The sequence below is a fragment of the Capsicum annuum genome, chromosome 6 (assembly GCF_002878395.1).
Source record: "Capsicum annuum cultivar UCD-10X-F1 chromosome 6, UCD10Xv1.1, whole genome shotgun sequence".
NCBI classification, from domain to species: domain Eukaryota; kingdom Viridiplantae; phylum Streptophyta; class Magnoliopsida; order Solanales; family Solanaceae; genus Capsicum; species Capsicum annuum.
Window position 1 is genome coordinate 215,888,997 of NC_061116.1, and position 13,395 is coordinate 215,902,391.

General features: G+C 37.0%; 2 pseudogenes; both read left to right on the forward strand.

The window, feature by feature from the left end:
- LOC107875821 overlaps positions 1 to 6,426 on the forward strand; it is a 13,964-nt pseudogene extending 7,538 nt beyond the window's left edge.
- Positions 6,427 to 7,720: 1,294 nt separating this feature from the next.
- LOC107873880 lies at positions 7,721 to 9,527 on the forward strand (annotated as a pseudogene).
- Positions 9,528 to 13,395: the final 3,868 nt, after the last annotated feature.

A 13,395-nucleotide genomic window follows, 5' to 3' on the forward strand; every position in this document is an offset into this window, starting at 1 on the left:
GATCATTTTCAAATAAGAAAGATTTTTCTTTTCACAGACATAATATGTGCCTAAAATGGTGTTATACATTGCAGATTTCTCTGTTGTAAATGTTTGTCTCCTGCAGTTTCTTTTAGATATCATTTCATCCAGCTAGAGATTTATTTCTAACAGCCTCTAAAAGATACATTCATATATTAGGGCCATGTGCTTTTTGATTTTGCAGGTTTTTTGTCTAATTTTGTTTTTAACCTTGTTGAACTGCAGATAAAGAAGGCCCTGAGAGGTGTAAAGTTGGAGGTCACTCATTGTGGGAATATGAGGAGGAAGTACCGCATATCGGGATTGACATCACAAGCAACAAAAGAGTTAATGCATGTAATTTGCTTAGTCTGTAGTTATGATGAAACAAGTTTCTCTGTTTGTATCATGTCTATCGATGCCGTTAGTGGTGTGCCATCTGATCTTTGATGTTCTGTTGTCTATATGTGGGATTATCTCATCATGCTAATCCTTGTATTTTATTGTTTGGGTAGTTTCCCCGTTGATGAAAGAGGTACGATGAAAGCTATTGTGGAATATTTTAGAGAAACCTATGGCTTTGTCATTCAGCATACTCAGTTGCCTTGTCTTCAAGTTGGAAATATACAAAGGCCAAACTATTTGCCAATGGTGGTGGGTGCCTTTTTCTCATTGCTAACTAGTCATTTTCCAAGTATTCTGTATATTTTGTGTGCTTACATAGCTTGAGTCCAGGTCTGCAAGATTGTGGAGGGGCAGAGATACTCAAAACGTTTGAATGAGAGGCAGATAACAGCACTTCTGAAAGTGACCTGCCAGCGTCCGCAAGAGAGAGAGGGTGATATTCTTCAGGTTGGATATTGCTTCTGAAAATGTTTTCTTGAACACTCTTTTTTCCAAATAATGAGGTTCATTGCTAGTGCTGTGAGATTGATATCCCATGTTTGTTAGTAGCTTTATGTGGACATTGAAGCAATTAGCTTGACGTTGAAGTAATTGCTTTCTTTCTTACGTCGCACTCACCCAATTGATGTGATACACTTTGACTGGGTAAAATTTTTAATAAAGGACGAGAGTCTTTTTTTAGACATACGGTCTATAACAAGCCATAGATATTTGTGTGGCTATAAATCATCTCATTAAGGGTAAAGTGATAAGTTCAAAAAATTGTTTTTAGATATATGAAGGTATCAATTTTTTGGGACGGACAAAAAAAGAATAGTACGTGACATAAACTAGGACAGACATTGACAGTAAGTTCTATTGCCTAGCCAATTATGATAGTTGCTTGTGAATGGATCTTTTTGCTGTACATGTTTTTCTACCACGAGGAGGAATACAATGAGGGGCCGTTTGGTTTGCAAATAATCCCGGGATAAAACTTTTCATCCGTCGTTTGGTTGTAAATATTTGGAATAACTTATCCCGGGACTAATAATTAGTCCCGGGATAAGTTATCCTCCCAATTGGTGGGATAACAATCCCAACATTATTCTTACATGGGATAAAACCATAAAATGACAATGTTACCCTTAAATTCTTTGATTTTTCACTTCCATACACATAATTTGAGTGCTAAAATTTGAGTGCATAATTTAAAAAGATTCTGGTGATACTGTTGACAAAGTTTTGTTACTTGATAAGGTGTCAAATCTTGAAAATGAGGTTTGTTTTACTAACCCCATTTGTTGTTTCTTAGTTTTAGTTTCTTTTTGGTGGAATAGATTGTTTTGCATGTTTGGTAGTTTTTGTCTTTTGGGTTTGGACTATTTGTTGAGTTAATTGTGGAGAAATAGTTGTAATTTGTTTGTTTTTGTAAAGCTATGAAGAATTTGTTTTGTATTTTGTGCATTGATCTTGTAGAATTGCTCTTGTTTTTTACTACCTGTTGTTTCTTGTACTGCGATTATAGTATTGTTTTGTTGTAATTTTTGTTCTGTAGCTATTGGTTGTTTCTATTATTATGATGTGTTGTTTTTTGTACTTCCATTTTTCCTTTTTGGGACTGCTTATTTCCCCAAAAGCCGATTTGCCGAGGGTCTATTGGAAACAGATTCTCTACCTCTGAGATAGGTTATGCTATTCAGGAACAAATTTGGAGCTGTTATAGTTTGAGGTGGGAGAAAGTTGTATTTTTTAAAGTCTCAAGTATTCTCCTGTATGTCGCCTTTATAAACTTTGGAAGGCAAAGTAGTGGTGTTCTTCCAAATAAACTTCCAATACATTGAAAATGAGGATTCTATGTTTCTGGAATTCCTGTAAACCCCTCAGTTGTCAGGGCATCCGGCAGACGGGCAACTGTGCTTGTTGACAACTGAAGAGTGCATATGGGGTTAGTCGAGTTTTCATTTTCAAGAGAAAATAGATTCTGAACGTGAACACAGAAATCTTTTGACATGTGATGACTGTAGCCACTCATTAAGTTCAGAGTTTTTCCTTCACCTATTACTGGTTGGTTATCAGATGAATAATCACATATCCAGGGTGCGACGTAGTGGTGAATGAATTTGAAATGGACCATTCCTGTCAATTTAATTTGTGCAAGTTGGTCCCAACAGCCAGTGTTGTCAAAGGCGGAAATCCTTGAAAGTGTTCCAGGTCTATTGTGGCTTTTAACGCAATGTGCAGTTTAAGGGTGGGGTTTTAGTTGAAAAAGGCACAGTGAAGAAAAAAATATTTGTAATGCAAGAAAGTAACAATTTCTCTTTTAACAATTAATATATCTCTTTGCGAATAATATTCTTGACACTCTTTTCTTTACGGTCCATTCCAAAAGATCTACACCTTTCTATTCGAAAACAGTTTATTAGTAACATTCTCATTTTAGCCTTAATGACATTCGCATATTGAAGTGACTCGACATTTTAAAGACAACGATTTTAAGGGTACTTTTGGTATGTTATATATATACAACTTATTGCAAAAATTTCTTTATTTTCCATACTCGATGATAGTCAAAACCATCAGGAAAAATGAAAGAGGAAATTAATACCAAGGAAGCAGTTTGAGAGGTAGATAGGAAAGTGTTGAGGTCGCGGTTAAGGGTAAAAGGCTAGCGGAAGGGTGTGGGTTGTAGCAAGCCATCAGGAGAGATCTTGTGTAGCCGGGTTAGTAATTTTAGGACTGGGTTCATAGGTGTCTATGGCTGTGAGTATTTGTTACTTATACGTGGGTGTCCCATTCATGATTTCTCTGTTGCTATTTTCTTATTTCGTGTTGCTTTATCTCTCGTATTTTCGTATTGCTCTGATTTACTTTTTATTATTCCTTACGCCTTTTCTGTTATGTAATCCATCTCCTGGTCTACTATTCTTTATCTTGAGCCGGGGGTCTATCAGAAACAGCCTCTCTACTTCTTCGGAGGTAGCGGTATGGACTGCGTACATCTTACCCTCCCCAGACCCCCCTTTGTGGAAACACACTGGGTTTGTTGTTGTTGTTGTTACTAAAAATATTTCTGTGAAGCAACTATAATTTGAGTGCATAATTTATTATATTTCTCAAGCTAACACAATTAAATTTATTATAATTTATTATTCGTACTATAATTTGAATGCATAATTTAGTCTATTTTCGCAATTAAATATTTTAGGAAGTATAAAGGCATTTACCGTTCAAAATGGTTGTAAAATATATAAATTATGTTTATTTATATATTTTAATTTCTCTAAAAAATAATAAAAAATTTTAAGAATGAATATTTAAAGCTTAAAAAGAAATATATACATAAAAGTTAAATAAGATGGAGGGTATTTTGGTAATCAATCAATTTATTCCTAGAAATTATACCATGCATATTACTTTGAATACAACAAACCAAACACTCAATAAAAAATAATCTCAGCATAACTAATCCCAGTATAATTTATCCCATCATAACTTATCCCAACATAACTAATCCCGGTATAACTTGTTTTCAAACCAAACGACCCCTGACAGTATGGTAGTTAATTTCTAGGTTTTCCACGTGCTTCTACTTTATATAAATGTTGAACCGTGGTGAAGGGAAAGGGAATGAGTGACTACGGATTCATATTTGTTTTTATGAGGATTAAGAGTTGTGGTTATTTGGTAGAGGTTGAATTTATTTAGTAGAATATTCTTGGTGATACGAATTGAAGGCCTTGTAATCTCCATGTTATTAGTGCTGTTTCTAGCCTGTTAGTTTACTGTGAATTAAAACATCTTTTGCTGACTACTGCCTTTTCACTATTCATTTCTGCTGTTGGTGTGCATCATAGAATCACTCCAGTTTCAATTTGTCAGTGTGTCACTAGAGGTGTTACTTCCCTGAGAAATGGTTGTGTTAAGATTTTACATGAGTAAGCCTTTAGTGGGGGACTCTCTGACTGAGATTTTTTGTTGTTTGTGCTTCTGTAATGCCATATCTAGTCAAGGTCTCTGCTGATTACTCTGGCATGTTCTCGAGCAAAAATTTGCCTTATCACCCTTCCTGCACAGCTAATGTTTTTGAGGATAAATATCAGGCCTTTTGCAACATTATCTGTATTTACCATAATCTAATCCTTTCTTTTGTTAGACTGTTAGTCACAATGCTTATGCTGATGACCCATATGCAAAGGAATTTGGTATTAAGATCAGTGAGAAGCTTGCCCAGGTTGAGGCTCGCATTTTACCTGCTCCTTGGGTAAAAGATATAGCTCTCTTTTTCTTTGTCGTGATGGTTTGGCTGTGGCTGAGAGTGATGGTATCCATAGTCCTTCTGGATTTTAGATACTCTTGCTGCAATCTTTGCTTTGTGGAGTAAATTAAGTTTATTGTTTCTGCAGCTTAAATACCATGATACCGGTCGAGAGAAAGACTGTCTACCACAAGTGGGCCAGTGGAATATGATGAACAAGGTAACTGATATTAGCTTGGTTGAGATTCATCATGGTATTGGTGTTCAAAAAGTAGTTTGTTACCCGTTCATGACGCTATGTATGTTACATCTACTTCCATTGAAAATTGGGATAATATAGCTGAATTTGAACAAGTAAAGGGTTGTGGTGATGGGTCGGCACTCAAAAGACAATAAGGAAGTAATCAATGAAACAATTTGGGAGTGCATGAGAGTTATGGATGGATTCCACTTTTCGTTCATAGTTTACTTTTTCTCTGAAGTATAATTCTTTTGCTCTGTTCTGTGTCAATCTTCAGTGAATGATTGAGCTAACCATAAGAATTATGTTAGTTTTATATCTCGGTTATCATAAAGAATTATGTTAGTTTTATATCTCAAATAAGCCGTCTTTCTGTTGATTTTCAGTCAGCGTTGGATGCTTTAGTTATTTAGTCTGCTTTATTGTTGTTGACAGAAAATGGTTAATGGAGGAGCGGTGAACAACTGGATCTGTATAAACTTTTCTAGCAATGTGCAAGACAGTGTCCCACGTGGATTTTGTTTTGAGCTTGCACAAATGTGCAAGACAGTTTCGCCTCTTATTGTTGTATCTTTTTTGCTGGTCCTGCGACATAGTATTGTAAAATGCTATTATGTCTTTGTAGACCTACAATCCCAATCCTGTTCTACCACCTGTGAGTGCTCGCCCTGATCAAGTTGAGAGAGTCTTGAAAATTCGATTTCATGATGCTATGACAAAGTTGCGGCCGAGTCGGAGGGAGCTAGATCTTTTGATTGTCATATTGCCCGACAATAATGGCTCCCTTTATGGTACAGGCCAAGAATAGTGAAATTCAACGGCGCTTCTTTGCGAATTCCTGGAAATTGCTACAGCTTAAATATTTTGTTTCTTTTTCCAGGTGATCTGAAACGGATTTGTGAAACTGATCTTGGCATTGTCTCACTGTGCTGCTTGACAAAACATGTATTTAAGATGAGCAAGCAGTATTTAGCAAATGTGTCCCTTAAGATAAATGTGAAGGTTGGAGGAAGAAACACTGTGCTTGTTGATGCGCTCTCTAGACGAATTCCCCTGTCAGCGACCGCCCAACTATTATTTTTGGTGCAGATGTCACCCATCCCCACCCTGGGGAGGATTCTAGCCCGTCCACTGCTGCGGTAGGATTGTTGTATACGTCATTGCTGCCATCTGCATCTCCAAAGCAAATTTAGTGCTGACTTTTCACGTCTTTTAGGTGGTTGCTTCTCAAGATTGGCCTGAGATTACAAAGTATTCTGGTCTGGTTTCTGCTCAAGCTCATAGGCAGGAGCTTATACAGGATCTGTACAAGACTTGGCAAGATCCAACTAGAGGAACAGTGACTGGTGGCATGATAAAGTACTGTGCCCTTTTCCTTGTTTTGGAAGAACATTCCCTGACGTTCAAGTTTATTAGATACTGGACTTAGTTCTTCTTCTGATTGATGCTCTTATCTTATATATAACTCAGGGAGTTGCTTATTTCCTTCCGCTGAGCGACTGCACAGAAACCTCAGAGAATAATATTCTACCGGTATTGTTGAGTAACTCTTCTATGCCTGCATTTTGCTTATTTCTTTTTCTTCTTTGTCTGAAATACAACAACAAACCCAGTGTATTCCCACATAGTGAGGTCAGGTCTGGGGAGGGTAAGATGTACGCAGTCCATACCTCTACCTCTAAAGAAGTAGAAAGGCTGTTTCCGATAGACCCCCGGCTCGAGACACGGAATACTACACAAATACATAGTAAAGCATGGAACAAGATGACATAACATAAATACGACACCCACAAGTAATAGAAAACAGAGAAAAGTAAACAGATTCGTAATAAAGCATGAAACAAGGTATCATAACAAGAATAATACCCCCACCAAGTAATTCCCTACACTAGCGACCCAAACTGACCCTAGCCTTCTGCCCTAATTCGCGTCCTCCAGATCTTCCTATCTACGGTCATGTCCTCAGTGAGCTGTAACTGCTCCATGTCCCGCCTAATCACCTCTCCCCAGTACTTCTTCGGCCTACCCCTAACCCGCCTAAAACCATCCAAAGCTACCCTCTCACACCTACGAACCGGGGCATCCATGCCCCTCCTCATCACGTGTCCGAACCATCTCAATCGGACTTCCCGCATCTTATTCTCCACTGGAGTCACACCAACCTTCTCCCTGATAGTCTCATTCCGAACTCTATCCCCCCTAGTCAGCCCACACATCCAACGCAACATCCGCATTTCCGCCACCTTCATTTTTTGAATGTAGGAGTTCTTAACTGGCCAACATTTCGCTCCATACAACATGGCCGGACGGACTGCCACCCTGTAGAATTTGCCTCTAAGCTTGGGCGGCGCCTTCTTATCACACAACACCCCCGAAGCGAACTTCCACTTCATCCATCCCGCCCTAATATGGTGCGAGACATCCTCGTCAATCTCACCGTTACCCTAAATCACGGCCCCGAGATACTTGAAACTATCCCTCTTACATACCACCTGTGATTCCAACTTCACTACCACCTCATTCTCCAGCCTCACGTCATTAAACTTGCATTCCAAATACTCTGTCTTGCTCCTACTCAACCTGAACCCTTTAGACTCAAGAGTTTGTATGAAATGAGTTTTCTCTTTCCCCTCGGAGATGGTTTTAGTGAAGGACAATTTTATCAAGTACTTCTTTTTGAACTTGATGCAATCTGCAAGGTATTTTCCTTTTTGTTAAACCTTAGTCTAAAAGTGATGTTAGCTGATCCTTTAACTAAAGGCATTCCACCACAGAAATTTAAGGATCGTGTAGTCACAATGGGACTTAGTTCTAATATGTAAATTTTCGTTGTAACAATGAATGTTGATGAAACTCTATTTTATATGGTATTTCTTGTATTTGAAACTCTGTGCACATTCAGTTTGTTTTGAGAAATGTCACTAAAGTATGGGCCTAGAGTAAACATTGAGTTTATTCATTAAGTAATAAGGGCCAAGGCTCAAGGTGCTTGCAAACACGGTTTCTATGAGTACTTCAAGAAGTACTACACAGACCTTGCTGGCCCTGAGAATGCTGCCAAGTACAAGACTTTGATTTTCCTTGCTGGTTCTGCTTCTGCTGAAGTTATTGCTGACGTTGCTCTCTGCCCGTTTGAGGCTGTCAAAGTTCGCGTCCAGACTCGGCCTGGTTTTGCTAGAGGTTTGTCTGATGGGACTTCCCAAATTCGTTAGGGCTGAGGAAGCTGCTGGGTTATGCCTATTATGTTGATAAACTCATCGCGAATTATTCTTTTACAACATGTGTTATTGCATAGGTTGCTGATGTAAGTTCGGCCGTTTGATTTTATGTATACAGGTTGTACAAGTGGCTTGTTCCTCTCTGGGGACGTCAGATTCCATGTAAGTTTACATATCTTCTCATCTAGCTATATCTAGTTGGACTACTTTTGGCTTTCATGTGTTGAGAGGGATAAAACCTTTTAGCAAAGATTACATTTATTCATTTCGGCTTCCTTCCTAAACCTAAAACTTTGAAGCCTTTTGCAAAATGTTACGCTTTCTTGCAAGCTTGGCATATGAAACTTTTTTGGCTCAATGAAGTACTTATTATCTCAGCCATTATTGTACAATCTATATCTTACATGGGTTATTTTACAGACACCATGATGAAGTTTGCATCATTTGAAACCATTGTGGAACAAATCTCCAAAAATGTCATCCCAACACCAAAAGACCAATGCAGTAAATCTACGCAGCTCGGTGTGAGCTTTGCTGGTGGATATTTATCTTGTATTCTTTGTGCTATTGTGTCACACATCATTTGAAACCATTGTGGAACAACTCTACAAAAATGTCATCCCAACACCAAAAGATCAATGCAGTAAATCTACGCAGCTCGGTGTGAGCTTTGGTGGTGGATATTTAGCTGGTATCCTTTGTGCTATTGTGTCACACCCTGCTGATAACCTGGTTTCTTTCCTCAACAACGCCAAGGGAGCAACTGTGGATGATGTGAGTTAACACATCTTGTTCCTTAATACTAATTAGTTGTACCTTTGAAAATTATTGGTTCATTTTTAATGCGATTGTGTCATTTGCAGGCTGTGAACAAGCTAGGCATTATGCGTCTTTGTATCCGCGGTCTTCCTCCATATAATGATGATTGGTACACTCACTGGAGCACAATGGGGCATGACTCTTTCAAAGTTTTCGTTGGACTGTGAGTCTCCTCCTTTCTTTTCTTCGCAATTGTAACATTTAGGCATTATTATTAATCTTTAGTACGCAAGAATTTCATCAAAATACTCATGACTAGTTACAATTTCTTGAAATAATGTTTACATCCATTGCTCTCGCAGGCCAACGACTGGTGGTGCCGCTGCACCTGCCCCTGCTAAGTGAAGAGAAAAGTGTGAACATTCTTCTCCATTACAACAAATTCATTCGTTGGCAGAGGAAAACCGGAAATGTTTCAATTCCATGAAAAAAGTTTGAACATTGGTATCTAGGAAAATTTTGCAATTAATTCAACTTTTGCAGTAAAGATCTGATTTCATTTTGGGAGGATGAATTATATTATCCTCCAGATAGGACTGGCTACTAAAGAATCACTTTGTGTGATGACGATTTATTTTTGCAAAAATGTGTTAATTTCTTGTTTTCACATGATATTTTTTTTATTTTTACCTCTTGGAAAGTTTGAGCATACTCGTAAAATTAAAATGCTAAACTTATATATGGTGATATCCACAAACCACAAGCGATAAACCTCTTTCATTACGACCACTATCTTCTCCATGTCTTTTTCATTTATTAACGCCTTCACTAAAGAATCATTTTAAGTTTCAGTTCAAGATTTCAAAATTTTTAGTCAATTTTTTTTTTTTTTTTTGAATGGGAGAGGTTGGAGTTCGTTCAGAACATTTGGACGAAGCTATATACAAAATTGAAGTAGTATTAGAGGTGATGTGGATTGTTTTGGAGTCGAAATTCAAATGAAATCCATTCGGACACTATATATCACTTGTATATATAGTGTATATCAAAATCGGGTTAGAATTCCAAGCTTCTGAGTAGTTTTCGATGGCGCTTTCAAATTTTGTTCTCCTTTCTAACTCCTAAATTAGTAGGGGGGGTTAGTTCAAATTAGTGATGGACAAATTCCATACCAAAACAATACGTCTTCAATTATATTTAGAGATGGATATTAAGAAAAAGTTAGCTACAAGCAATTTAGTAGCAACTTGAAATTCATAGCTAATTTCTTTTTTTTTTTTTTTTTTAAAATAAATTGTGACCCTATCTATTTCTTCAACTAATATTCACCATTTTGAATATTTGTCTCAATTTTCGACCTTCAAGAACTTGGATGTCTTTCTACCTTAGCCTCTAGTATCTGAATTCACTAGTCCAAGTAATCCAAATTCAAACCGTCCGAAGCTTCTCCTACCAAAAAGTTTTTCATTCTCAAGGCTTGGATTCGATATCTGTAGAATATGTCTCGTGTGTATATGTGTGTCTTATTATCGAGAACATCCCTCAATAATTTTAATATATAAATTTATGTATCATTATATTTTGTATACAGAATGTCCCTGCATGGTATTAAATGTTAATACGTTCTCCATTTTCTTAGTTTTTATATCCTTTTTCTCTACGGTATGTTTTCTTCAAACTTTGTGGCACACTATAAGAAGGGTCTAATATCTGTTAGGGGCCGTTTGGTTTAAGGTGCAAAAATAAATAATCTTGGGATAAAAAAATAGTCTTCGGATAAAATTTTTAATGTATGTTTGGTTTGTAATTTTCGGGATAACTTATTCCAGGAATAATAAATAGAACAGGGATAAGTTATCCACCTATTTGGTGGGATAACAATCCCATCATTATTTATCCTTGGATAAAATTAGAAAAGGACACAATTGCCCTTCAAATTCTTAGATTATCACTTCATCTATCTATCAGGGATAAGTTATCCACCTATTTGGTGGGATAATAATCCCATCATAGTTATCGTTGGGATAAAATTAGAAAAGGAGACAATTGCCCTCCAAATTATCTATCTATCTATCCATCCATCCATCTATCCATCCATCCATCCATATTACTTTATTTTTTAAAATAAAGTATTAGGTATTTTTATAAAATTATGGACAAGTTTCTAGAGAAAATTGAAGAATAGGTGTCTTTTAAGTCTTGAATGATGGATTGGTGACATTGACCAACAGATAGGGTCAAACATTATTAGGAAACTTGATCAAGTTAATTGTGGACTTGATTAATATTTTCAAAACTTTCTAATCTTTTCAAAAATACAAATCAACCCAACCCACACCCTCTTCAATCCAAATCAACCACTCTCTCCTCTCTCTAGACAACTTCTCTCAACTCTCTTCTAACCAACAGTTCTGCAAAATTTCTCCCTTCAACCCCCGACGACAAATAGTTGGGCTTCGAATTCCCCTCTTCAGTTCAATCAACCTGTCTCTCATCCCTCTCTCGACAGCTTCTCTCAACTCTCTCCCAACCAACTGTTCTGCAAATTTCTTATTTCAATCTTCGACGGTTGTTCTCCGGCCACAACAACTTCAAATTCTTCATCGGTCCTTTTCTTCTTTCACAGGTAAAAATTTATGGCCTTTTTAGTTTTGAAGAAAACGAGAAACTTGAGCCAACTTCTCTTATAGTATTGGTTAACAATTTCAATATTTGTTGCACTAATTTGAAATGCGGTCTGAGTAAAATCCTAATTTCTAGTATTTCTTCTCTTCTCTTCTCTTTTCGAAGTGAATTATGATATTTTGTTGTTGGTTGCATTTTTTTGAAGTTTGATTTTTATTGTTTGTGTTTATAAAAATAAAAGGACAATTTGGTTTAGTTTGTTCTGTTCTTGTTCTTGGTAAAAATGGTGAAATTGTTATTTTTTGTTTAACAAAATCGTGCTACTGTTTCCTCCGACAGATTACCCATCTGGTGCAATATATTAACCATCTGATGCAATAGATTCATCATATGATGCAACAGATCAACCATCTGATGCACCAGAGGAACCATCAGATTACAATTCTGATGCAACAGATTAATAATCTGATGCAACAGCTTTACCATATGTTGCAACAGATTAAGCTTCGGATAAAAAAATCTGATGCAACTAATTAACCATCTGGTGCAATGGAAGAACCATCAGATTAATGATCTGATGCAACAGATGAACCTCCTGTTGGATAAAATCCTACCAACTCTTCCTACAGGAAAAGTCCAAGACTTGATTTTTCCAACTAATCATTCATCTGCCGTAATAGACGACCTTATGTTGGAAGAAATCTAAACAATATTGACCGTTGATTACTATTCCAACAGATCACTCATGTGTTGCAACAGATGTGTGACCTGTTGCACAGACCATTCATCTTTCTCAACAGATGAGTGATATGTTTTGTATTGTCGCAACAGATTACTCAGCCATTGCTACAGATTATTTAACTGTTCCAACAGATCACTCATATGTTGCAATAGATGATGTCACAACAGTTGTGTGATCTGTTGAACAGATCATTTATCAGTCTTAAAAGATGAGTGGTATGTTTTGTATTGTTGCAATAGGTTACTCATTCGCTGCAATAATTTGGTTATATGCTGCAACAGATATACTACCTGGTGCAACAGATCGGTGATCTGTTGCAACTGTTATTTTACTGTTTTGCTTGTTTGATTTACTGTTATCCTTTTTTAACAATGCATTAATCAACATTAATATATTATTTTATGTTCCTGTTAATTTTAGATAATATGATTCCCAAAAGAACAGAAATTGAATCAAGTCCAAGTAAAGGAACAAGTGAAGTAGCTAGGCTACATCCACCACTCTATGAGCTTGCTTTACAAGCGTTATCTCAATTGGGAGCAGAATATGATGAACACGGGGAGGAGAAATATTTCAAAAGAGATGATGCAGATGCTAATAGCCCTTCCACCGAAGAGCTGGTCAAAGCCTTCCGCATTGATCATTATCCTGTGAGAATGCAGTGCGATGGTGCCGTAGATTTAACGGGTAATTTTGTGGTTAAATCATCCATGGGAAAATCTTTCGACGCCTTTAGAAAAATACTTCGAGAACAAAAATTGGATGCTTATTTTAGGAAAAGCTGCTTTGGGAAATATCTTGATTTGCCGGAGGACAAAAATGCTCGTTTCCAAATAAAAATGGTATATGAACTTCTCAAGCGTAAGTTTATGTATGAAAACAAAGATAAGGTGGATGAGGTATAGATAAATTACTGTGGCATGCCTGTTTGTTTTGGTTGAAAGGAGTTTGCCATAGTTACTGGACTAAAATGTTATCCTCTTTCTCAAGTTATACCAATTATAACCCAAAAAAAAGCACCCCGCACACCCAAAAAAGGCAAAGGCAAGTCGTGTGATCGTGATGACCTGGTGTCCATTGTTGGTCCAAGCTTCAAAAATAAAAATTTGATAGAAGCGTTGAAAGGTAAAGGACTTTCAAAGAAGCACAATGACTGCTTGTGCTTCTT